We start from the raw sequence: 24,360 nt of genomic DNA on the forward strand, positions 1-24,360 counted from the left end.
TGACTCTGTTGTCTTTTCAGCATTTTTGGGGGGCAAGTTTCTGGCCTCACAGTCTTGAACTTACACGCCATTCACGGGTGATTGCCACCACAACAACACATGCTGGTTGCCTCTTTTCTGTGGCCACATTCCTCCCCTTGGAGGATTTGAGGCAATAGACATCATCATCCTAATCTGCTGATTCACCGTGGTTACCATCTTCATGGTGCACAGTGTCTGGTTTCCGCAATGTTGGTGGGCTGTTTGATTTTTGAATCTCAGCCGTTGACTGATTGGACATCTTGGCTGCTTGTGCCTCGTCGAGCACCCTCTGCAGGGTGAGGTCTGTTTTTGCAAGGAGACGCTGCTGTAGATTAATGTCCCTCACAACACAGACCACTCTGTCCAAGAAAGCGGCATCTAAGTCCCTGTTGTGACCGAGGCCCACGTAGTGATTACCAAACACAATTCAGTCCTGAACAAACTTATTAAAACAGCTGAGAATTAATTCATTCTCAGCTTTAGTCCAAAACAAATTCTTCGGCCTTATCATCAACCTTTGATGTCTTTGGCAACCTACCAAAGGCTTTTCTTGGCAAAACCCCCACAAAGTTCAAGAGACACTGATAAGAAGCACTAGAATCAACGTTGCTTTTCTACAAAGAACCCAACGGCTCATTGCTGCTCTTTTAAGCCTTGTGGGAGTGGCCAATCATCTTCTGGCCTTACTCCCGAGTCGTCCTTTTTGCTTCAGCTGCTCTTGCCTTCTGGCAGCTCTTCACATGCGTGCACTAGGAACAGGCTCCTCCTGTTCCTCTGCCTCTCTGCTGTCTGCCTCTGGAGGCTTTGGAGTCTGCGCATTGCTTCCAGATGGCCCTGACCCCATCTCTGCCTCCGACGAAGAGCCCTCGTTCGGGCCTTCCCCTGACTCCAGGACTGGCCCATTATCCTCCCCAGCCTCCTCACTGTCCAACTCCACTGCCAGGTCTGCAGGCTGCTGGCGGACCACAACAGTCCCTGAATTCACAAAACAGGACTGCTTTTTGAAGGGTGGCAATGTATTTGTTGATGGATTCACCTTCAGCCTGATTTAAATGATGGAAGGCATGCCATTGTGCAATTCATGAAGGTTTGGGCGCATAGTGAGTCCCTAGCTTGCTCTGCAGCACGTCCCATGGCACAGACTGAGCGGCCAGTGGAGCAAGGAGAGTCCTGGCCGTCTCAAAGATCTCTGGGCCACAGAAGTTTAGGAAAAGCACCATTTTCCTGTTATCAGTAATCTCAGCAAAGTCATTGGCTTTGAGGAAGCAGTCGAAACGAGCAAGGTAGGAGTCCCATGTCTCAGAGACTGGGTTGTATGGGCAAAAGGCAGTAGTGCAGCCATTTCCCAAGAGACCGATGAGTCTATGGTCAATGAAGAGGCAGCAACTGTGGATCAGTTCCGGTGATTCAGCTTGCAGCCTCAGTTTCCATTCGATCCCACCTTCGTTACCAGTGTTAATGGAGGCAAGGCCAGAGTGATTTCTAACAGTTCTTTATTCAATACTGCCTGTGAGGCAATCTCTCTCCCTGGCTGAGAGAGCTCCTTTTATATGAAACTGATCAGCCAAACAACCAATTAGTAGAGAGTATTTTCCCGCTCCAACAGAGGACCCAAATGACAACTTCAACTGACAACTACAGTATACACTATATACAATACATAACATAAACATTCATGTTTAGTCTTCCTGTCCAGAAAGTACATTGTATACATTATTAATCACTGGTGCATTATGTATTGCACGCACAAAGATAAAGCCTGCAGAAATAGTCATAAACCATGTGACTATGATAATAAACACTTTGATTTAATGTTTACTGCTGGTAATGTAAACAACCCACCAAAGTTGTTCAGCATGAGACTACTGTGGGCATATCTCAAGGACCTCAGGCTGATGTACCCTTGCAGGTAGGTCCTCTTTATCAATAAAGAGGGGAACATCTGTCCCTACGTCACCTTTTTCCTAATACTCTGTATTGTAATACGTATTTTAAATAAATGAATAACATTATTTTCAAAATCTCTTGAGACATCTTTTTGGGGGGGGCATTCTTTTTCATTCTTAACAATTAACAAAACCATCTTTAGTAACCTAATATTTTAGTGTTAGTACACTGCATAACTATACATTCTACTTGGATGAAGTGATGTGGTAACAATATTTTGGCTTAAAATGCCTTCATAGCTGGCATTAAATAATTTGAGTATGTTTGGGGTAAAAAAAAATGGCTTGTGCTGTCGGGTTCTTTTATACTTTACCTAACCTGATGGGTTCAAAACACAGAAGAGTGAACAACTTAAATCCCTAGACAAAACACATGTATTTCACATATTTGAGCCAATTTCACATGTATAGGCATCAAAACAATAGGTGTTGTTTTGGATATTCCACATTTTATGGATATTCCACTGTTACCACCACTTCATGTTTTTTTTTAAACTATACCAAATTGGATGGGTTCAAGACATTATTACTACTTACTACTACTCTTCTTCACTCTTCCCTGCTGCTATTACTATTTCTACTACTCCTTGTGAGTACTGATAAAGAAAAATATTCCTTTCTGGCTTCTTTCACACACCTTCATCTGTTTCACAGCAAAGCTTTTGTGGTCAACTTTGTTGTGTGGATACTAGGGATAGGGCTTAAAGAGAAGGGAAGAAAGCAGCACAGATGCTGGCAATTTTCTGGGCAGTTTGCTCTGTCACAGTGCCATGCCTGCAAAACTGATTGGTACTGCTTTTATCCTTTAAAAAATGATGCATGTGACACAGGAACTACCAAGGTTGGAAACCTCACTCTTTCTCTCTTTAGGAATTGTGAAAGCCTTAATTGACCAAAATCATCATGAGTAGCATACTGAGTAGAACATCTTTGGGTCTATCTAGGGACAACTATGGCATATGAGGGATGGTGAATTCAATGTAAGAAGAATAAATGGTACAAAACATGAATTAAATAATGGTATGTTGTGTGCAGTGTTGAAATCCAATTTTTTTTACTACTGGTTCTGTGGCCGTGGCTTGATGGGCATGGTGTGGCTTGGTGGGTGTGGCTTGGTGGGCATGGCAAGGGAAGGATACTGCAAAATCTCCACTCCCACCTTACTTCAGGGGAAGGATACTGAAAAATCACCATTCCCACCCCATTCTGGGGCCAGCCAGAAGTGGTTGCCAATTCTCCAAACTACTCAAAATTTCCGCTACCGGTTCTCCAGAACCTGTCAGAACCTGCTGGATTTCACCCCTGGTTGTGTGTCTATAAAACCAAAAGAAAGGAAAAACACTCATTTGAGTGGAACTACTCCACATTTGCACTCTACTAGATGGTGGCATAGGGAAAGAACCAGATATGAGTTTTGGAGAAAAGTTATAATGTTTTGAATGATGTGATTCAGTGGAGAGAAATATCATGCTAGGTGATAAAGATGAATGCATAGAAACAAGATGAGTTTCCTTTAAAAAATAGAATTTGGAGAATTCAGTTTGGAGAATCAACAGTGAAGGAGAACGGTGACTGGTAAGAGATTGCTTAGAAAAAGGATTGTTTTGAATACATAGCTCTTTTTTATATACACATGGCAAAGGAATGAATAGGAATCTAAAAATAGTGTTTAGTTTTTTGTCTGATGATAGAAGACTTAGTGAAGGCTACAGGGGTAATGAATAAACATGATGAATACTCTAAATTTTATTTTTTGGTAGCTTCAAAAAAGAATCTTGGGAAAAAGATATAGAAGAAAGGAAGGATTGAAAACAAAAGAAATGATTGCATTAAAAGAAATAAATTTTACCTATATGAAAAATTATTAGCAGATGTATTTCAAAATTGTGAGAGTGCAAAATGATATAAAGAAAGATGATGTGGACGTTGCTTGGACATGACTCTTTTTCTACTTAATGACAGAAAGATGTGGAGTTGTGGTAATAAGTATGAAAAACAGTACAGTACTTGGAAGAACAATCTGAAAGAGATTATGAGGGAAGGGAAAATGCATATAAGAAACATGCAATATCCATAGAGAAAAAGACAGCTGCAAAAATTCAGCAAGAATGAAGATTAAATCTTAGAAAAGACAGATAATTTTGATGAAAAATTTAAAAAACTGTTATGGAAGGGGGATGAAGAAGGCTGAATAAGAAGCTTCTATCAAAGTGAATATAATAAATAATAAATAATAAAGGAAGTGCAAGACTGAGAAAGTTGTGGTTGGATGGAATTGACTAGCTGGTCAATAACACTAATAATCCACTATGATGCTGAATCCAGCCTGTATGATTTGTTCACAATCCAGTATGTCCTGCAAAACCAGGAAAATTGGTTGAGTAAAAGTACTCATGAGTAAGCATGTCATGCAAATTCAGTCACTGGATTATCTTCAGATATCATATTATCACTTCACATTTAAGAAGTGTGTGAATTAACCCATCAATAAGAACCTAGTGTGGTAAGAAGAATAAGTTGAAGGTATGGTGTAGTTGTGAATGCTACCCTTCTTTTATAGCTTCACTGTTCAATCTGAAGTTTCTTTTATATCCTTTCGTGTTTTATGCATGCGGGCAAAAAGATGGACATCTGACAGGCTATTATAGACTGCTCCTTTCCCAGGTATTGCCTGCTTGTTTCCTTTATCAGTGAATAGGAAATGGCTTAAAGGCACCTGTGTTATGAAGGTCTCGGGGGCAGCTGCCTGGCTACTGAATGCCTGATTATGTGTTAACATGCTTTGTCAGATATTGGCAGAATCTGTTCTCTTCTTTTGCCTTTTCAGCAAGGGTGCCATTGATGGACTGACGACCCATTTATAGAAATGTTGTCCATCAAACTGTGAGGAAGGACAATGGTGTTTTTCTGTGACCAGTGACTGTGGGAAACTTTTCTTTGGCTATTCAGGCAATTTTTGTAGCTTGTTCTGAAGAGGAGAGACTGATGAGTGCAAAAAGTACAATTAAGCCAAACCAGACTTCAATGGAAGGCTGTAGTGTAGTCTGCTGTTCTCATTTTTTTTATTTGTGTGTGTGTGTGTGTTGGGGTTGGGGGGGGGGAGGAAGAATCTATGGGTTTTCACTTTGCTGTGTGGCATTCAGCAGGGGGCTATTACAATGCTATTTTTTTTTCCTAGACCACCTCATTCTAAGTAAAAATTAAATGTAATGAGAGCCACTTGGAGTTCTGAATATTTTAAAGCATAATTCCCACAGAAGGGATTCGACCTAAACTGCAGTGAGCATCAGTTGGCTAATTATAGCCGCATTTATATTACAGCAGGTGTCAGATGCAGTCATCTCAATAAAGTCTACATAATCCTCAGGGAAGAAAGAAAATGACAAAAGCTTTTCTTCAAATGTGGATACTAATTTCTGCTAGGTGTCATATGAGCACTGATACTTCCCCTTAGCAATAACAAGGACTTTGCAGCACTCAGAAATGCATTTTGCTGGGGGATGAATTGATGCTATAAAGCACTTGCTAGTCAGACTTGGCAGATGTCAGTAGTTAATGCCAGCATTGCAGAGGTTACAATATAATGCAGAGAGTCTTATACAAATACTTTTAGATGATGGACAGGTTTAGAGAAATCCAAGTGCTGTTTCAGCTCATTAAAAAAAAAAATCTAAAGAAACTGGAGGAGAAGATCTTCATTTGCTTCATATTTTTCTCTATTTACAGAAGACCTTCCACACCGCTGGGGCAAATGTTGAGGACCACTGTGAGAGACTTGGCAAATACTTGCTATACAACCTACGGCACCTCTTCTGATTTCTATATTCGCTGTAGCTTGGCAGAAGCAAGCACTGCAGCTGGCTGTGCTTCGCAACTGCAGCTGTCTTGGGGCAGCCTCTCTAAAGAACATCTTGGCAAATATGTTTGGCTCAGATGAAAAGCTATGACTTATCATACTTTCACTTAATTTGTTTTACAGCAGTTTGGAGATAGAGGATTATTCAAAAAAATAAAAGGTCTAAAAACAGTGTAAATTGGTGATTTGCCTTTGAACCTTAACTTGGTTGCTTAGCCATATCCATGTAGCACAATTCTTTCTATTATTTATCCCAATTTATAGGTTTGTTGTTTTGAGGAAAATAAGCAGAGAAAGGAGTATTATGTATGTTTGCTACCTTGAGTTATTTATCAAATAATAAAGACAGGATGAAAAGTTGAATAAATAAAATAATTTCATTGTTTATGGAAAGAGCAACGTTTCTTTTCTATCCTCACAGTATTTGAAATTAAGAACCACGGTTTCTAGAATGATTTTAGAAATTATATATTTATTGCATTGACATGTCCTTCTCCCTCATCATTTTTTCCTCACATTGAGATTTAACTCAAGGTAAGTGATGGCAACTACAGCTTCGTTGCCAGGAGTCTGCTGATATATAAATTTAATAATAAATTAAATTTAACTAAATATCACCCAGGAAATTTCAGGTCACTGTCAAGGCTAACCTAATGCTGTCATATGCTGTACAAGAAAGGACAATGAACCAAATGCTTTTTGGAACTTTGGTTTATAATTTGTGATCCTATTCCATTGCTATATTTTGTATTGAAAAGTTTCTATCCCATCATATTGTTTCAATCCATAATCAAGCACTTTTCTATCTCACTGCTCTGTGGCTTTCCACACAAAGAACAAGTGAACAATATTCTCATGGACCAAATCTCCATGATGACATATCTGGAATAAGACACCTGATGCTACCTCTCTATTACACCTAGTACCTAGGTTTCAGCATCATATCTGGCTTATGTCTCCTTGTTTTCTTTACTCATTCATTGGCATGACAAAAAATTTTGATTTGAAAATATTACTGTCCCCACACACACACCAAAATGCACATACTCATATATTTTCTTAGAAGGTCAGTGAGGGGAAGGAAGCACTGATCTCACTCAAAACTGACTTGGTGAAGATGCTATGGAGTTAGTGGTAGTAGTCCATGTGGGAAATGTTGTCTTAGTTTTCTTAATTAGCATAAGGTATTTTGGTAGAAAATATTATTAAAAAGCAACCCAAGCAATGTTTTTAGGGACATGTTAGAGCTGATAAATGAAAAATAAGTTTAATACACCCAATATCCTTTTATTTAAAATAGCTGTAGGAAGCCAATAAGCTGGTGAGAAAACAATAGTTTTAAAAACTCTTCTTCTGCACCATTTCCCTGGTTGAAATGTGTCTTTGTTTGTGAAAAAAAGAAAAAGAATAATATCAATGTCTCAATACCCAGTGAGATGGAGCTGTAGCTTGAGTGCAAATGATATACATTAAACAAGATTTAAAGTTGTGAATGAGAACACTAAGATAACTTTCTGTGATGGTTGCCAATCACTGCCATACCATTGGCTATCAAGGTCTATCAAGCAGCAGCACATGTCTTGGATGAACTTCAGCTTTAATCATCAACATCTAATTATTCTGATTTTAGTCAGATATAAACCATGCATTAAAGTTTTAATGATAAAGAAGTAAATATGTAAAAATTGTAAATATCAGCAGCATAATCTTAACCTAATAGCTTTAAACTTGTTAAACAGGATACAAGTAAAGATTTTGAAGAGCCTTGGTACTACAGTGGTCTAAAGCACCCTGTTATTAACACAGCTGCCTGCAATTATTGCAGGTTCGAATCTTACCAGGCTCAAGGTTGACTCAGCCTTCCATCCATTCTAAGGTAGGTTAAATGAGGACCCAGTTGTGGGGGCAATAAGCTGACTTTGTATAAATATACAAAAGTATGAAGGCTATTGCTTAACGCATTGTAAGCCAGCCCTGAGTCTCCGGAGAAGGGCGGCATATAAATCAAATTTAAAAAAAAAATTGATCTAGGAATTTTCTATCAAAGTAAAGAAAATGAGAGAATGTAAATGCAAATACAAAATTCTGTATTGCTCTAGAGAGGCTCTATGAGTTCATGCACTCTTTCCTAACCCCCACACACAAAGTTGACACAAAAATATCGAATAATGTTAAATAATAAAATTCATTATATGTAACTCATAGTAATTAAAGTGAAGTATATTTAAATAAAAAAGTAGCATTTTCAAGTGAAATTTAACTCTAGATAATTTGATGCTATGCAGAAGCCCTCTAGGCTGCCATTATATTCTTTATTTTTATTTTATGTATTTATTTGTCAAGCATGTATTAGATAACAGATATAACTATCAACATGATTATGAATACATGAAATGGATACAAATAAAAGGGGACATTAGGACAGGGACGATAGGCATGTTGATGTGCAATCTAGCCAACACCCTCCATATTTCCAGTTGTCTCCTATCTAGGGCAATACTAAATAAATTTGCTCTGCTTACCCTCTGAGCCTGTTCTCAGACACCTGGGAAGAAAAATTTAAATTAAATGAAATCAAATTTAACTTTTGTCTTGATCACATTTCCTTTTCTGAGTACAACCCATTACATGCTGATTATACACTCCTGACAAGTTTTGGTAATAGCAATTGTGCACATAATAATCTTGGTTTCTTCTCTAATTGGTGCTTGTTACATTAAAAGTGAATGTAATATTATTTCCCCCCCTATCTATCTATCTATCTATCTATCTATCTATCTATCTATCTACTGTAGATATTGATCTTGATATTGTGGGTGGGTGTTTCTGTAAACAAAAAGAGAACTAACTATCCCTTTTAGGTTTGAGAAATTATTTTGAGAATTTGGACTAAATGGATCAGTATTTACTGTAAGCCTATTGAAAATGTGCCAATTAATTATTGATTTGACAGAGATGGCGAAATTGATAGCTTTCATTAAAGAACAGACTCTGAATAATTTTACTTCTACTTGGAAACCACTTTTGGAATTTTTGAGAGAAATTGAAAGAAATGAAATATTGATTTTGGGATTCAATGACTAGAATTATTCAGGGTTATAGAAATAATATAGACAAATGTTAGCCTTATAATAACACTGTGATGTATTTTTTTTAAAGTTGAATTTCCTTTACCTTAAAGTAACAGATGTCATTAAAAATGAGTGATTAAAGTGTAGAACTGTATTGGAAGCACTTGGGGACAACCTGTGATACACTTCTATAAAAAATTTTTTTAATCTGGGTTATCTAGAAGTATATGTAGTAAGGCATAGAAGAAAGGGAATCATACTATCTCCCACTCTGTTGTGCCATTTCTACCTACAGCCAAAATAAACTGAGCATAAAGCAATTCATGGACCAATCTTAGGCTCAATTCCAGGGCAAACTGTTGACAGGGCAGTGTTGTGTTTTGTAATCAGTCTATTAGGTTCTTCAATTACCTAGATTGTTGCTGTTTGAAGGTTTTGCACCCAACTCAATCCATCATCCCTCAAATGACAGAACTACTGAATGCTGCCTCTTTCTTTCTATTTGCTACTTTCCTGGTATTAAAGTCAGCAGCAATAGGCTTTCAGACCTGTAAGAAAATGTATTTACTGGATATGTGAGTTCCTGATGAAAGTGAGCAATTTCATGGCCTTTACAGTTCTCAGATTCCCTCTCTTCTATACCACCCATACGAATGAGCCAGTCATCCAGCTACCTGTCAGGCAGTTTGAATAAAATCTCTAAGCTGGAGGCAAAGAACGTTCTCATTGTGTAGAACAGGCCAGGATAGGCAACCAGGTGCATGAGGGCCCCATCCCTTAATGCCCAACAAGTTTCTTGTCTCACTGGACAATTTAAAAGTTTATAAGTTATTTAATTTAATTGAGAGCCAGTTTGATGTAGTGGTTAAGGTGCTGGCTTAGAAACCAGAGGACTGTTGAGTTCCAGTCCTACCATAGACATAAAAGTCAGCTAGGTAACACTGGGCCAGTCACTCTTTCGCAGCACAACTCACCTCACAAGATTGTTGTTGTGAGGAAAATTGGAGGAGGAAGGCATATTAGGTATGTTTGCCACCTTGAGTTCCTTATAAAGTAAAAAGATGGAACAAAACTCTAATAAACAAAATACTTTGTTCTTTTTTTAATGGGAAGCTGGCATGCCGCAAAATAGTAGGCATAGCCTACATAATCTTTTATTTTCAAAATAAAAAAATACTCTATGGGGCACTATAAAGGCTTAATTGGCATTCTTTAGAAATATGGTAGATGGTTGTAGCTCCAAATATTGTCCAGAAGTATGGTTATTTGTCAAAAAAAAAAAAAAAAGTTAAGTCAATGGTGTGCTAAAGTGATGTGGCAAATCCCGAAATTTGAGGATGGGTTGGAATTGAAAGGCATCAGCAATTTATCTTTTAAATGAATGTATTATGCATGCATGCCACCATGTTAGTCATTTTGTAAACATACCTATGGGAAGCCTGCAAAATTCTCTTTCTCAAATGTTATCAGATGCCTTGAAATACCAACCTAAAAATGTAATTCCCTCTCCTCTATTATTATTAAAATCTTCATATTGAATCCCAAAATGTAGTTACTGTGTAGTTACATAATGGCATGTAAGAATAATAATATGCATAATTACATTGATATGTACGTCTCTGGGTATGTTGTATGGTTAATGTAAAACAATTGTTTCTCCATGAATTTGCTGTAGTACTTTAAGTCCTTGGAACGGACAAAGTCTTAGAAATGTAGACTTTGCTGGCAATGCTACATGAGCACCAGTTAAGGACAGGGAATAACTTGTAGACTGAAATAATGTTACATATTAAGGTCTTAAAAATCAATAACTGTAATATTTTATAATAATATATGTATATCTATCAAAAAGAATCTGGACTGAACCATAATTTTAAGGCTGTTTCTATGATAACATGGAAGTACTTGTATTTTCTCCTTCATTCAACTCATATTGAAACTACCTCCATGTGTTAGGTGAAGGGACGTTTAAGAATCGGTCAGAACATATTGCTGAACAAATTATATCTGCCTGCCTAATACATAATAATTTCCATTAAGTGAGCAGTGTAAAAGTACAAACTCAGACTTGCTTTGATCAAGAGCACAATCATGTACAGACTTATGATCATTTTAAAAGCTTCATATGTACAATAAGCTCAGTTACAGTATATTTTCAGACATTGCTTTCTCTTTCTTTGATTTCCATTTAGCAGGTGAAAATTCAGCAGGTGAAAATCTATAGTCTACTTGGAGCTCCTTAATGTAGTTGGTTAATATATTGCTTTTGAATGAATATTTTGATTTTGACCACATAGAGGGGTATATTTTTCAAACCCTAATAAATCCAATTCAGAGGAAATCCCAGCCATTTCTTAGTAATGAGCAAAAGATAGATTTATTTATTTATTAATTTATCAACAAATTTATATGGTGTCCAACTCACACACGGGTAACTTTGGGTGGCTTACAACATTAAAAATCCATAATATAAAAACTCCATCCTACTTCAGCCAATCCCATGGCAGCAGCAACCTAATCAAACCAATCACTTGATCAGCTCCATCTCCATTTGGGGTGCCCAGCAGGGGTGGGTTCTACTTACCTTTACTACCGGTTCGCAACGGGAGCGTGCGTGTATGCACAGATCATCAACTATGACGTCCAGGCAGGTGGGCGGAGCCTCCTGCTGCTTTTACTACCGGTTCTAAACAACCAGACAGAACCGGGAGCAACTCACCACTGGTCCCCAGGCCCACTGACAAAACCACATCTTCATAAATGTTCCTCTCCATGGAAATCTTTAGTAAAAAGCAGAAGATTTATAAATCTGAAGAGAAACGAGATGAAAACAGAACGTGAAACCAGAAACCAGAGAGTAACCAAAATAAAGCTTTTATTTTAGAGGAATAAATATAGCTGAAATTTGCATGTGAAGTAAGGAAAAATATGACCCAGAAATATTTTTAATTCATGCAACTTTTATAAACCAATTATGTTTAAAAACAAACACTAAAACAACATGTGTCCATATGTGTTTCTAGAATTGTCAGTTACCAACATTTCAGAAAAGAAATAGGGCCATGACAGTGTCCCTCTCAAGCACAATCTATACCATTATTTTGCCCTTCCTTCCTTCCTTCTTTCTTTCCTTCCTTCCTTCCTTCCTTCCTTCCTTCCTTCCTTCCTTCCTTCCTTCCTTCCTTCCTCTACCATTATGTTATCTCAAATCCTAAAGGTATAGTTTTCATAATATGTACCTCATGCAGCTTCTAGATGTGGTACTTTTGAGGTACCCCACATGGACCACCGACTGAGGAGGCCATCTCAGCAGCAGATGCCAGTGATCTTAAACAGGAGCAAACTATTATTTCTTGGTGTATTATTGCCCTGAAGCCAAGAGATATTGATGAAGAGTGCAGAAAGACAGGGCAATGTTTTAGAAAGCCAATACAATTTTAGAAAAGTGATTCTAAAATTTACATAAAATGCTGTAAAATTTATTTAGTTGGCTCATATGCGGCCTAATTCTTTCAGAAGGGATTGTCTATTATATTGAATGGAACTATACACCAGTTCAAATCCTAACTAAGCTGTTTGGTGACCTTGGATAAATAATATAGCAATGACATACTTAAAAAAACCATTCCAAGATTGAGTAAGATATGGACTTATTATAAAATGTTTTACATCTTTAATCTCAACATTAATTTAATAGTGCAATTATTACTGCTCAAAACCACCTTCTTCTATTACTTCTGCTTCTTTTTATTATCTTGCCATTTTAAAATATAATAATGTGGTTTTCAGGGGCGGGGGTGAAAAATACCTACATTATTCTTTTAAAAAATATTCTCTTCACATGTCTCTATTCAATATACATAACTTCCACATGTACAAATTTCTGGGTTTTTTGTGTTTTTTTTTATGTTCCCCTAAACTTGTGTTTTAAATGTCTGTGGCATCTACTTCATTTCCCTTGTTATTCTTACCCTTAAAGAATCCAGAAGTTAGTGAAGCATGACTCTTCATTCCTGAGACCGCAGTGGCTATCCTTAATCAAGCTGTGCTTTTCTAAATGTCTCCATTTAATCTCCTAAAATGCTTTTTAAGACCTCTCCCCCCTGCCACAAAGGAATCAAAACTAAATGGTCTGTAATTTCCTGAAGTGTTCCCAGATCCTATCTTAAATAATGACATTAGGTTGGCCACTTTCCAGCCATCAGGTTGTTCCTGAATGCAGTGACTTTGTAAAACCTCTGCTGAATCTTGGATAAACTCTCCCCCACTGTCTCTTACAATCTGGATGAAGATTGATTGACAACATGTATTCCATGGAATGCCCCTCTTAACTCTGCTGTGTTCTTTAATGCAATATTCTTTTCTTTTCTAATTCCAATTTTATTTTTCTACCAATAACTTCAACAATTTAGCAGGATATGAATGAACTTTATGAAATTAGAAGTATTTTTTTTTAAAATAAGCACCTTTATAGTCATTTTAGCAATTCCTTTCTGTGTTCCTCCAAAGGTTTCAAAATTCCATCTGGATATTGTTTATAGAATCTAAACATGATTTTAAAGCATTTTTCCTATTATAGTTTGAAGATAAATATAAAATTCCTATTATGTTAACTTTCACATGATATCATCTAAAAATCTAATTTTGATTTGCGGACTTAGCTATGCATGGAGTATTGGAATAAGGATTCAGTTGAATTAATTTTGTGAACCAATAAAGAAATCATATTCCTGCTTATACTAACATAAAATATTGGGTGAAAAGTAATACTGCCAATGTTATCGATACCAACAGATGGTAGTAGCAATGTGCTTGAAACTTTGACATGTTCTTTAGTATTTGTTCTTTCACTTCAGTTGTAATAAAAGGTTCTACTAATAGTATTTGTGAAATGGAAGGCTATACAGATAGTCCTCGACTTATGACCACAATTCAGCTCAAACTTTATGTTGTTAAGTGAGATATTTGTTAAATGAGGTTGGCCCCATTTTATGACCTTCCTTGCCACAGTTGTTAAGTGAATCACTGCAATTGATAAGTTAGTAAAACGGTTGTTAAGTGAATCTGGCTTTCCCATTGACTTCGCTTCTCAAAAGGTTGCAAAAGGTGATCACATGATCTTGGGACACACAGCAATGGTTATAGGTATGAGTCACTTGCCAAGCATCTGAATTTTGATCACATGATCATAGGGATGCTACAAAAGTCATGAGCTGTGAAAAATGGCCATAAGTCACTTTTTTCAGTGCATTTGTAACTTTGAATGGTCACTAGATGAACTGTTATAAGTTGAAGACTATCTGTAGTGAATACTTATCAGTCTCTGCTCTAGCCAACAAAACTCTAGTCTGAAGTTTTGACTTTCTGAAGGAGTCCCTCCAAATGGAATTCACCATCAGTTACAGGTTGTCTATGGTGATGACTGTGCTGGCATGAGAAATATGTTTTTCTGGGCCCTAAAATTTACAGATATGAATTGGGAAAGGCTTATTTTTGTGGACAATAAATAGACATTCTGTAATAGCAGCAAATCTCTACATGGGGCTCCCCTTGAAGAGTACCTGGTCCAGAATGCGGCCGCGCGGGTAATTACGGGAGCTGCATGGTGCTCCGACATAACACCGCTCCTGTGCGAGCTGCACTGGCTCCCAGTGATCTTCCGAGTGCGCTTCAAGGTGTTGGTTACCACCTTTAAAGCGCTCCATGGCATAGGACCTAGTTATCTTCGAGACCACCTGCTGCTACTGACAACCTCCCATTGACCCGTGCGCTCCCACAGAGAGGGCCTCCTCTGGATGGCATCAACCTAACAATGTAGGCTGGTGACCTCCAGGGGGGGGCTTCTCTGTGGGGGCACCTACCCTATGGAACCAGCTGCCCCCAGAGATAAGGAGAATCCAAGACCTCGGTGCCTTCCACCATGCCCTTAAAACTTTTTTTTTCAGCAAGCCGGGCTGGCTTAACATTTTTTTAAAATATATTTAATTGGTTTTGTCATTTTAAATTGGGGCCAAATTAATATATATTCTTTTAATTGCTTTTAATGTTGGTATTGTATATTTTTACACCGCCCTGAGTCCCTCGGGAGAAGGTGCGGTATATAAATTTGAAATAAAATAAAATAAAAATAAATAAAATGTGTTATTGTTTTTTGTTTCATTTATTAAAATATCCCTGTTTAAAACAAAGTTACAGAGGTAGAGGCGCTACTTTTCTTTCAACCTCCATATAATTCAATTTCTGTATCTCTGATGTAACATCTATTACAAAACTTTGAAAATGGGATTTTTATTATTGTGCCAATCAGTGCCTATTAGAATAACAATTAGTTCCTTGAAATATCTTCTATATTAAAGCAACTGTGCTTCTTTGAAGGAAAGTGTTGGAAATATTCTCCCATCATGAAAGATACCTGCATCTCCTTTTGTGTTACCTTGTATCCTTATCAGTTTGTGAGGTCTGCTGATGTATATGCGTGTCAAACTGTTTTCGATCAACATTATACATAAAGTTGATATAAGACTGTCGGCTTTTCTTATCAGCAATCCTGGATGCAAGAAATGAGTGACGCACTGTAATTCATTTGTATTTATTTTTAGACGATGATGATGATGATTTTATCCATTTAGTCAGGTCTGACTCCTGGCAATTTTATGGGCCAGGTCTCTCCACATCTTCCGGTCTTGCACTACTTTTCTGCAAAAGTTGATTTAGCAGAGATGGCTAAATTGACTGCTTTGATTAAAGAAAGGAATGCCATTAATTTTGTTTCTTCTTGGAAATTGCTTTTGGATTTTGTGCTTGAGGTGAAAAAAAATGAAATTTTGATTTTGATAAAAAATTAAATAAAGGTGATAACTGGAGAGGATCCCAAATGATCCTTTCTTTCTAAGCTAGCATATTGAGATATCAAGAACCAGTTTAGTCCAGTCATTAAGGCATTAAGGTTTTGCTGATTAGATGAGTTTGTTGTTATTGAAATGGCTGGTATATATTATTATGTAAAAGTAAAATGCTGCGGTTGTACGTTATTTACCTTATTCCACTGTGCCCAAAAGAATTGGAAATCACTGCTTTTCTCTTTCTTCTCCTCTTTACCCTACCCTTTTTCCTCTTTTCCTATTCCTCCCCTATTTTCCCATTTTCATTTTTCTTAGTATTTCTGTATTTTATATATTGATAAACTAATACCAATATGAACAAGCTGATCTTGCACTACTTCTTTGGGTTTTTCCATGTCCTGATTGGTGTCAGCTTTGATGGTGTCCAGCCATCATGTTCTTTGGGTACCTGGTTTCCTTTTATTGCTAACTCTTCCAAACATAATTGCTTTCTCCAGTGAATTCCCCTGCATGACATGGCCAAAATAAGTGAGATGCAGTTTTTTCCTTCCAGTTACACATCTGGTGCTATTTATTTATTTCCCACCTTTATTAACTTTACACATAACTCAAAGTGGTGAACGTATCCTACATAGCTTCCTCCTCCTATTTTCCCACAAAAAAACAACCCTATGAGGTGGGTTGGGCTGAAAGAGAATGACTGGTCACCAAGGTGGTTTTCATGCTAGAACTGGACTTGAACTCAAGTTTTCCTGTTTTATAGACTGGTGCCTTAATGACTGGACTAAATTGGTACTTGATATCTTAATATGCTGTCTTAGAAAGAAAGGATCATTTGGGATCCTCTCCAGTTATCACCTTTATTTAATTTTTTCCACCTCAACATATAGATGTTTACATATGAAGCTAAGGCAAGAGTACTTGATTGTGGCAGCAAAAATCTTATTTTCATGCCTACACTATAGATTGATTAGGCATTAAATAAAGAGGTCTATATTATAGATGGAAATTGTGTGCAATGAACTAAATATTAACTTTTGTGTGTGACACTGATGTTCCTTTCCATTTAGGGTTCCTCTAAAAACATATATCTTAGAAGAATAAAGTGCTATAAACATGAATATAAGTAATGATCAAAAAGTAATTAAACAAATCACGAAAAATAAAGAGTCACAGCAGGGTGTGCTTTTTATGGGGCACCATTGGTTTTATGAATTTATTATGTATATATAATGTATTATGTATATATATATTATATATATATAATTCAAGAAAAATGTTCAAATGAATTAGAATTAGAATCTGCTATGTGAGCTTCATTGGATGCCATTTTGCTTCTGGGTCCAATTTTAATGTTTATTACATACCTTTAAAGCCCTTAACGGTATAGAACCAGATTATCTACAAACTATCTCATCTTGATTTCATCAATCCCTCTCACCCGGGAAGGCAGGGAGGGCATGTTACAGGCCCCATCAGCTGAAGAATTTCAACTGGTGAGGACTAGGAAGAAAGCCTTCTCTGCTGTTACTCCTGCCTTATGGAACATCTTGCCCCTGGAGCAAGGCAAGCCAACACACTCCTGGCCTTCCGGAAAAGCATTAAGACTTGGCTACACCAACTTGCTTTGGGGTCCAAGAATGCCAGGTAACCCTGAGATGATTGGTGGCTGAAGCACTTCTTCTGCCTTTTAATTTTGCAATTGTTCACTTTAACTTTGTTTTAATCTGTTTTTTAAACTTATTTTAGCTTACATATCATTTTATTGTTTTATCTGCAAACTACCCAAAGGCAAGTGTGATGGGCAGTATAGAAATAAAAATAAAAACATTGTTTCTTTTTACAAATGTATAATACTCCAGACTGTATACAAGAAGTTAGGTTTCCTTTATCATAAAAATGCTCTTCTTAGAAATATACTACATTAGAACGTGCTATATAATGGATTTATCTCATTCTGCAAGTTTCACAAATCCATAGGTGAGGATAAAATGTCCTGGCATAATCCTTTGAGACACAGTAATAGATTCTGATGGATTGGAAGATAAAATTCTATCATTGAAGTTGTACAGTTTGGGAACAATGGTGGAGGTTAGAATAAAACACCACAATGCTTCCTTGATTCTATGGCAGCTTTCTCCAAGTATAAAAGATTGCCTGCCTGGACATTTTGAGGCTACTTGGCAAATCCACCGAATATACAGCATCACTAAATCTGGACTGTCCTCTTTCCATATGAGTTAATTGTATTCGTCTGTATTTATTCATTATTCAGCCCTGGTCACAAATCTTGTGCAAAAGACTAGCAGAAAGGTCCTTTTCCAATTAACTAATTAGGTGACCCATTCTGATAATAAATGAACATTATTGACTCCTTTGTACTGATTGTTGAACTCTGTAAATTAATTATCTTGTTGGGATTTATTTTAGTCACAATCTGCTGCTATCAGACATTATTAAGATAGAATGGGGCAGCACAGTAGGAAATCTTTTCACCCTTAAGATGAGCATGGTCAGCCTAGGGATCACCAATTAGGAAGGCTATTGTATGATAAATAAAGTTTGCTTCTGCTTTAATGGGATAAGATAATCACTAATTGCTGTACTAGTGGGAATTGCATGTTTTCCTACTTCAAGATCATCGCATGACCATGAACTATTAGTAGGAAAAGAGGAACTTTCTTTATTCCATACAGGCTTTCCAATAATTTCAGTTCATGCATTCATAATAAAGTTTAATATAGAGCATATACAGCTTTGTACGCATTACGATTACCACACAATAATTCCAAATGGAAATATGGGTGAAAAATCATCAGCAAGATCATAATCAAAACCCAGGCCTCTAAATTAGGGAGAGAGGGGGGGAGAGGGAGAGAGGGGGAGAGGGGGAGGGAGAGGGAGAGGGAGAGGGGGGGGGGAGAGAGAGAGAATTGTATAAAGTAAAAAATTAAATTTTTATGGCCTTTTTATGTGGTCTTCTGTTTCTGTTCAGCCAGCATTTCCATAATTTAAGATTTATGCTTTGGATTTTCTTAAAGTATATTTTATTTTAAAATGCCCTGCTTTGTTCAATCAAACATCCATTTCAGTCTCCTATACCAGTTATGCAACACAAATAATGAATGAATGAATAAATCTATAATATTATATGATTTATTTCCTGTCTTTATTATTTTGATTATTAATTCAAGGCAGTTAATACACCTGCTACTCCTTTCTTCTCCTATTTTCCCCATAACAACAACCCTGTGAAGAGAATTGGGCTGAGAGAGAAAATGCTTATAATACAAGTTGCAGGGGAAAATAACTGTGGAGATGTTGATGTTGTTTGTTGAAATCAGCATTCCCTGACCTTGGCTGTGGCAATCCAATATAAATGAGGAGCACCAGCTTGGGAAAGCCATGTTTACATAGAAACACCAGTGACAAACCTATAGAAGTCTATGGAAGTCACAATCAGTTACTCTGAGATTGTTGAAAACGAGATACATATGCATGTCTTATTGCCTGTAACAGAATTGAATTAAACATTGAGTTCATCTTAGAAAGCTCATTTGCTTCAGTCTACAAATGTAAAATTCAAACAATGTAAAACCTTTAATAATGATTCATCTTTAATTTCTATGCAGACCATACCTTATTGTAGCATTATGAATATATTACACAGTACTATTCTATTATTGCTGCATTGTTCCACAGAGCAATAATATACCATTGTTCTTTCCTTATCCTGACTGAGAATCATGGTTAATTGAAGGGCTTTCTAGACAGCCAATTCATAGAGCTATTAAAAAAAATCAAATTTATAGAGTTCTTTTTTTCTAAAAGTAGCAAAGAGGTTGTTAGTCATCATTCAAACAATTAGCTGCTGAAAAAATTAAGTCCTTGCTCTCAAAACTGAACATTTGTCTGAATTTTGGAGCAATTAAAATTACTGTTGAATTGCTTTTTATTTTGCTTTTGATATAGTGCTTTGTTTTTTCAGTATGTAGAGCACCTGGAATTAGGTGATCCATTATATCTCATACAATACATACATATAAATATACTTTTGAACAACATAGACAGGGTAATTTCAATGGGGGGTGGGAATTCAAAACCCACCTCATAAATGATTCTCCTGATTGTATTTATAACAGACATTTTGTCAACCTTTTGTTTGTTGCTTATCTGAGTTTCTGTCTTTTCCCAGTATTTCTGAATGGATTACCAAATCTGCATTTCTAAAAGCTGGCCTCCTCAGTTTCTGCTTGGGGCAGAGAAACTGGTGGTGGTTTCTGCCTCCCTTAAGATTTTTATTTCTCTTTTAGGGGAAATATTTTATCCTGCCTTTTTAAAATATTTCCCAAAATATTCCATTCTTCTAGGAGGGTGGGGCTTCCCACCCTCTCAAAGATAACACCCTTCATGCCATTTTTCCAACAGCTTGTAAGAATTTGGTAAACACAAGGAAACCTATTCTCTTCAAACTCTTCTTACTCTCTGCAACAGTACCTTACTATTCTGGGCATTATTTTGTTTCTTCCTTTTTAATATGATAGATGTATCTGCCTTGTTTCTTTTGGTGAATTATTGCACCCGTCTCATAATTCTTTTTCTTTCTGTTTTTTTAAAATCACCAAATACAATCTCTCCATTTTACCATTTCAAACATTTTACCTCCAGGTTGTGAATGGGACTTTACAAGAACTATCTGGTAAACCTAAAATGTGACTTCAAGACCTTTTCTTAAAAAACTGATCGTCTGGATAAACTCCTTTTATGCTGGTTTTCCCCCCACCTCTTTGAAACTGTTTACATTTTGCTACAATCATAGTTTGCCTTATCACTGTCTCTGCAGGTGGGCCATCATCAGTGAGATCTACTGTGAATACATTGCAGCTGATGTGTCTAAATGGAACCTGCACTTATAGCTAGACCTGTCAATAACCTTAGAACCATTACATTACACTTCAGCTCCTTTCTGAAGATCAGTTTCTTTTTGCAATGATTATTCAGTACTCTACGAACAACAACAGCAGATATTATTGCTCTTTATTTATCACCTCTTCTTTCCAAAGAGAAATGTGTGGATTATTATTATTATTATTATTATTATTATTATTATTATTATTATTAATTTATTTGAAGGGGAAACAGAAAATAGCTCACTCTTTCTCATCAGTTGATCATAACAATGTTAGCACTTTTTGAGTTTGAAGTTCTCAATAGTCATTATCTAATTAATTTTCAGAGCAGTTTGGAGAGGCAAACAAAGAAATGTCACCTCATTTTATAGATGTGTGTTGGGGGAAATATGAAAATGTGGGGGCTTATTAGTATGGTGAATGGCCAGATGGAATCTGCAGTAGGTTGCAGATACTGGGATGTCAAACATAATGCCAACACAATGATTTGGGATCTCAGCAAACACCCGACAAGAACAAAATACTTAGAGAAAATATAAACTACCCTAAGCTCCTTAAGGAAGGGTAGGATATTAATGAATAATTAATGCATACCAATGGTGAAATCCAATTTTTTTTAATATCGGTTGTGTGGGTGTGCCTTGGTGGGCGTGGTGTGGCTTAGTGGGTGTGGCTTGGATGTGGCAGGGGAAGGATACTGCAAAATCTCCATTCCCACCCCACTCTGGGGCCAGCCAGAGGTGGTATTTGCTAGTTCTCCAAACTACTCAAAATTTCCGCTACCGGTTCTCCAGAACCTGTCAGAACCTGCTGGATTTCACCCTGATACATACCTATTCTTTAGCTTAAGATAAAAAAAAACATTGAAGGAGACTTTATGAAGAAAGAAGCATGACTATTTAAAACCTGCTTACTTGCACCAATTATGGCAGCAGGAAAATAGGCTCCATGCTATCTCTTGCTCCGGTGTGGTTTCTCTGTTTAGGATATGTCACAGAAACAAAAAGGCCTAGACTCTGCGGAACCTCAACTAATACAGTACCAACCTCCTCTCATTGTCCTACATTTGAGCCTACTATTTATGAAGCATGACTGAAAGAACAGTCAGTCACAGAAGTGGAAAAATGCATTGCTATCAAGAGAGGCTTCAGTGGGTGGGCTGCCCTCTTTAGCAACTCTCCCAGGAAGTGTAAATCTCTTTATAGATCTCTTTATTTCAGAGAAGTTGTCAAGAATTCTCAGTTCCCTCTGAAGTAATCTATGTAGTACATTCTTAGCATTTTAATTGATAACATTATTTAGTCCTGGAAACTGGACTTCTGTGTGTGGTAAGTAATTCAAGAGTCATCAGTATTTCTGATTGATACGTATATTAGTTTTGTGCAGATAGTGTTATTAAGATCTGCACAAATATAACCTAAACTCCCCTTTTAAAAAGTAATGGTTTGTGGCAACCCTAAACATACGTAACTGTACTTTCTCTCTATTTCCAATTTCTTCCTTCTCAAGTTCTTATCATTTCAACTGCCACAGAGAATTTGAGATTAAAATTGTCTAAATTTAATACAGACCAGACATTTAAATCGACTGAATAGATTTCTGTAATGATTTATTTTGCATTTACAGATATATATTTTTTAATCCTGAAACTTTCCATTCTAAATGACAAGAAAAACAAATGAAAGTTTTAATTTGATTTGGAGAAAAAAAAATGAAGGACTGCATTGCCTGTAACTGATAGGAATATGAGGTGTTTTCGGTCCTAGTGAAGAAGAGAAGGTGGAAAACAAAGGAATCAGCATAAAGTTGCTTTAAAGAGTGGATACTTTTGAACATTAATTGGTGCTTAGGAGAAGCAGTTTGCCTAGGTGAATTTAACAAATTTTGCAATCCCTAAATATAATTTCTCTTTTTTCCCTTCCTTTCCCATCCAGTTATCTCTTGCCCTTCCCTCATCTCCATTTCTTTTTATTTTGTTCTTTCTCTGTTCCATCCTTCTTAGTGCAGGAGCCCAAGAGCCCATTCTTTTTACATCTTAAACCTGCTTCCTCCCTCTCCATCTTCCTCTAGCAGAAAAATGGATAGGAAACTATGTGTCCAGTAACCATGTGTATTTGTACATTTCTGGGCATCAGAATAGTTTGTATAGAATGGATTGTGAAACTAGCAAAAATGGCAAAACTGACCTACTTGGCCAGAGACAAAACAATAAATCCTTTTAAGAAATACTTTTATGGCAATCTTACATGGATTTTTTGCTGAAAATGGAAAAAAGTGAAATAATGATTTCTGGATTTGATGACTAAAAAAGAATTAAATAAAGGGCTGAAGGGTTTTTTTGTAATATTAGAGGAAGGCAGGACAATGAATTTATTACTGTTTAAAAAAAAGTGGGAAGTCACTTATATTTTCTAGTTCTTGTTCCTTTAATTTCGTTCCTCCCTCCCTCCCTCATTTTATACTTTTTGGTTTTCTTTCTTTTCTTTAGATATTATTATTTTATATTTGTATTTTATCTATGTAAAATGTCTTAATAAAAAATTATAGCAGCTAGGTAGCATAATGGTTGGAATGCCGTCTTTGATGCTGGAAATTGGGGTTCAAATCCTGGTGGGTACCTATCTTACCAGAAGGGTCCCTGGACAAAACCCCTCTAACACTTCATCTGCCAACCTCAAAATATGAAAGTGATATGAACTAGGAGAATCATGTTGGCTCTAATGTCGCTCAGATCAACAGGGTGTAAATCAGATGTTGGAGAATCAGATGTTGAAGAATAAGGATAACCTGATGATAACTAGCTAAGGTACTAGCCAATCAGCCAGATACTGTGGCCGTAGGACTAGAGGATAGCAGTGGTGATAGATGTGATAGGGCCAAGTAACAGCAACATCAGGAAGAAGGACCATGAGAAGCTGAAGAAGTACCAGGGCCTGAAGGAGGAACTCGAGGGTGTGGGAAGTAAAGGCCAAAGTGGTCCCTAGTGGTGGTAGGAGCCCTTGCGACTGTGACTCCTGTGATGCTGGGAGAGTGGTTGCAACAGATCCCAGGAACAACATCATAGCATAGCATAGCATAGCATAGCATAGCATAGCATAGCATAGCATAGCATAGCATAGCATAGCATAGCATAGCATAGCATAGCATATATCGTATCGTATCGTATCATATCTTTCTGTCCAGAAGAAAAAGTGTTAGGAACATTTTGCTAATGCTGCCCTAATATTTGGTGGTCCTATTTTACCAGAAGTTGCATTCCTTAATCAGTAGAATTATGGAGCATGTGGATATTCAGAAAAAAAGCTTAATAAAAATCATTTAATTTTAAACTACAGGAGTGCACTCAGCTCTAAAGATAAAGATACATTGCAGCTGGGGAATGTTTTATTTAACATGGTGCAGTAGGAAGGTAAGTTTTAAATATAAATGCTTACTTCATTTACTTCAAAAAGCACAGGGCTTATACCATTTAGTTCAAACCTGGTATTAATCCTTGGATTTATGCTATGATAACCTAATCCATTATGGGTTTTTCAGCTGCAGATATGAAGTACATGTAAATACAAGATAAGAAGAGGGGGGGGAAACTGGATTTTCTAAAGTAAGGATCTAGTAGAAAGAAAAGCCAATTCTTGATAAACCTAAACTGAAGATGTCAATATATTAATGTTCATTTCCACTTTGATATTTATGATTTTTTAGATTTTTAGTCAC

General features: G+C 36.7%; 1 non-coding gene across 1 annotated transcript; it reads right to left on the reverse strand.

Moving 5' to 3' along the window:
• Positions 1–11,613: 11,613 nt before the first annotated feature.
• On the reverse strand, positions 11,614–11,723 carry LOC139309182 (U5 spliceosomal RNA). The gene has a single exon (XR_011599831.1). It is a non-coding gene; the product is annotated as a U5 spliceosomal RNA (small nuclear RNA).
• Between the last annotated feature and the right edge of the window lie 12,637 nt (positions 11,724–24,360).

The sequence above is a fragment of the Pituophis catenifer genome, unplaced genomic scaffold (genome assembly GCF_029215685.1).
Source record: "Pituophis catenifer annectens isolate HBS135680 unplaced genomic scaffold, rPitCat1.0.hap2 SCAF_1, whole genome shotgun sequence".
NCBI lineage: Eukaryota > Metazoa > Chordata > Lepidosauria > Squamata > Colubridae > Pituophis > Pituophis catenifer.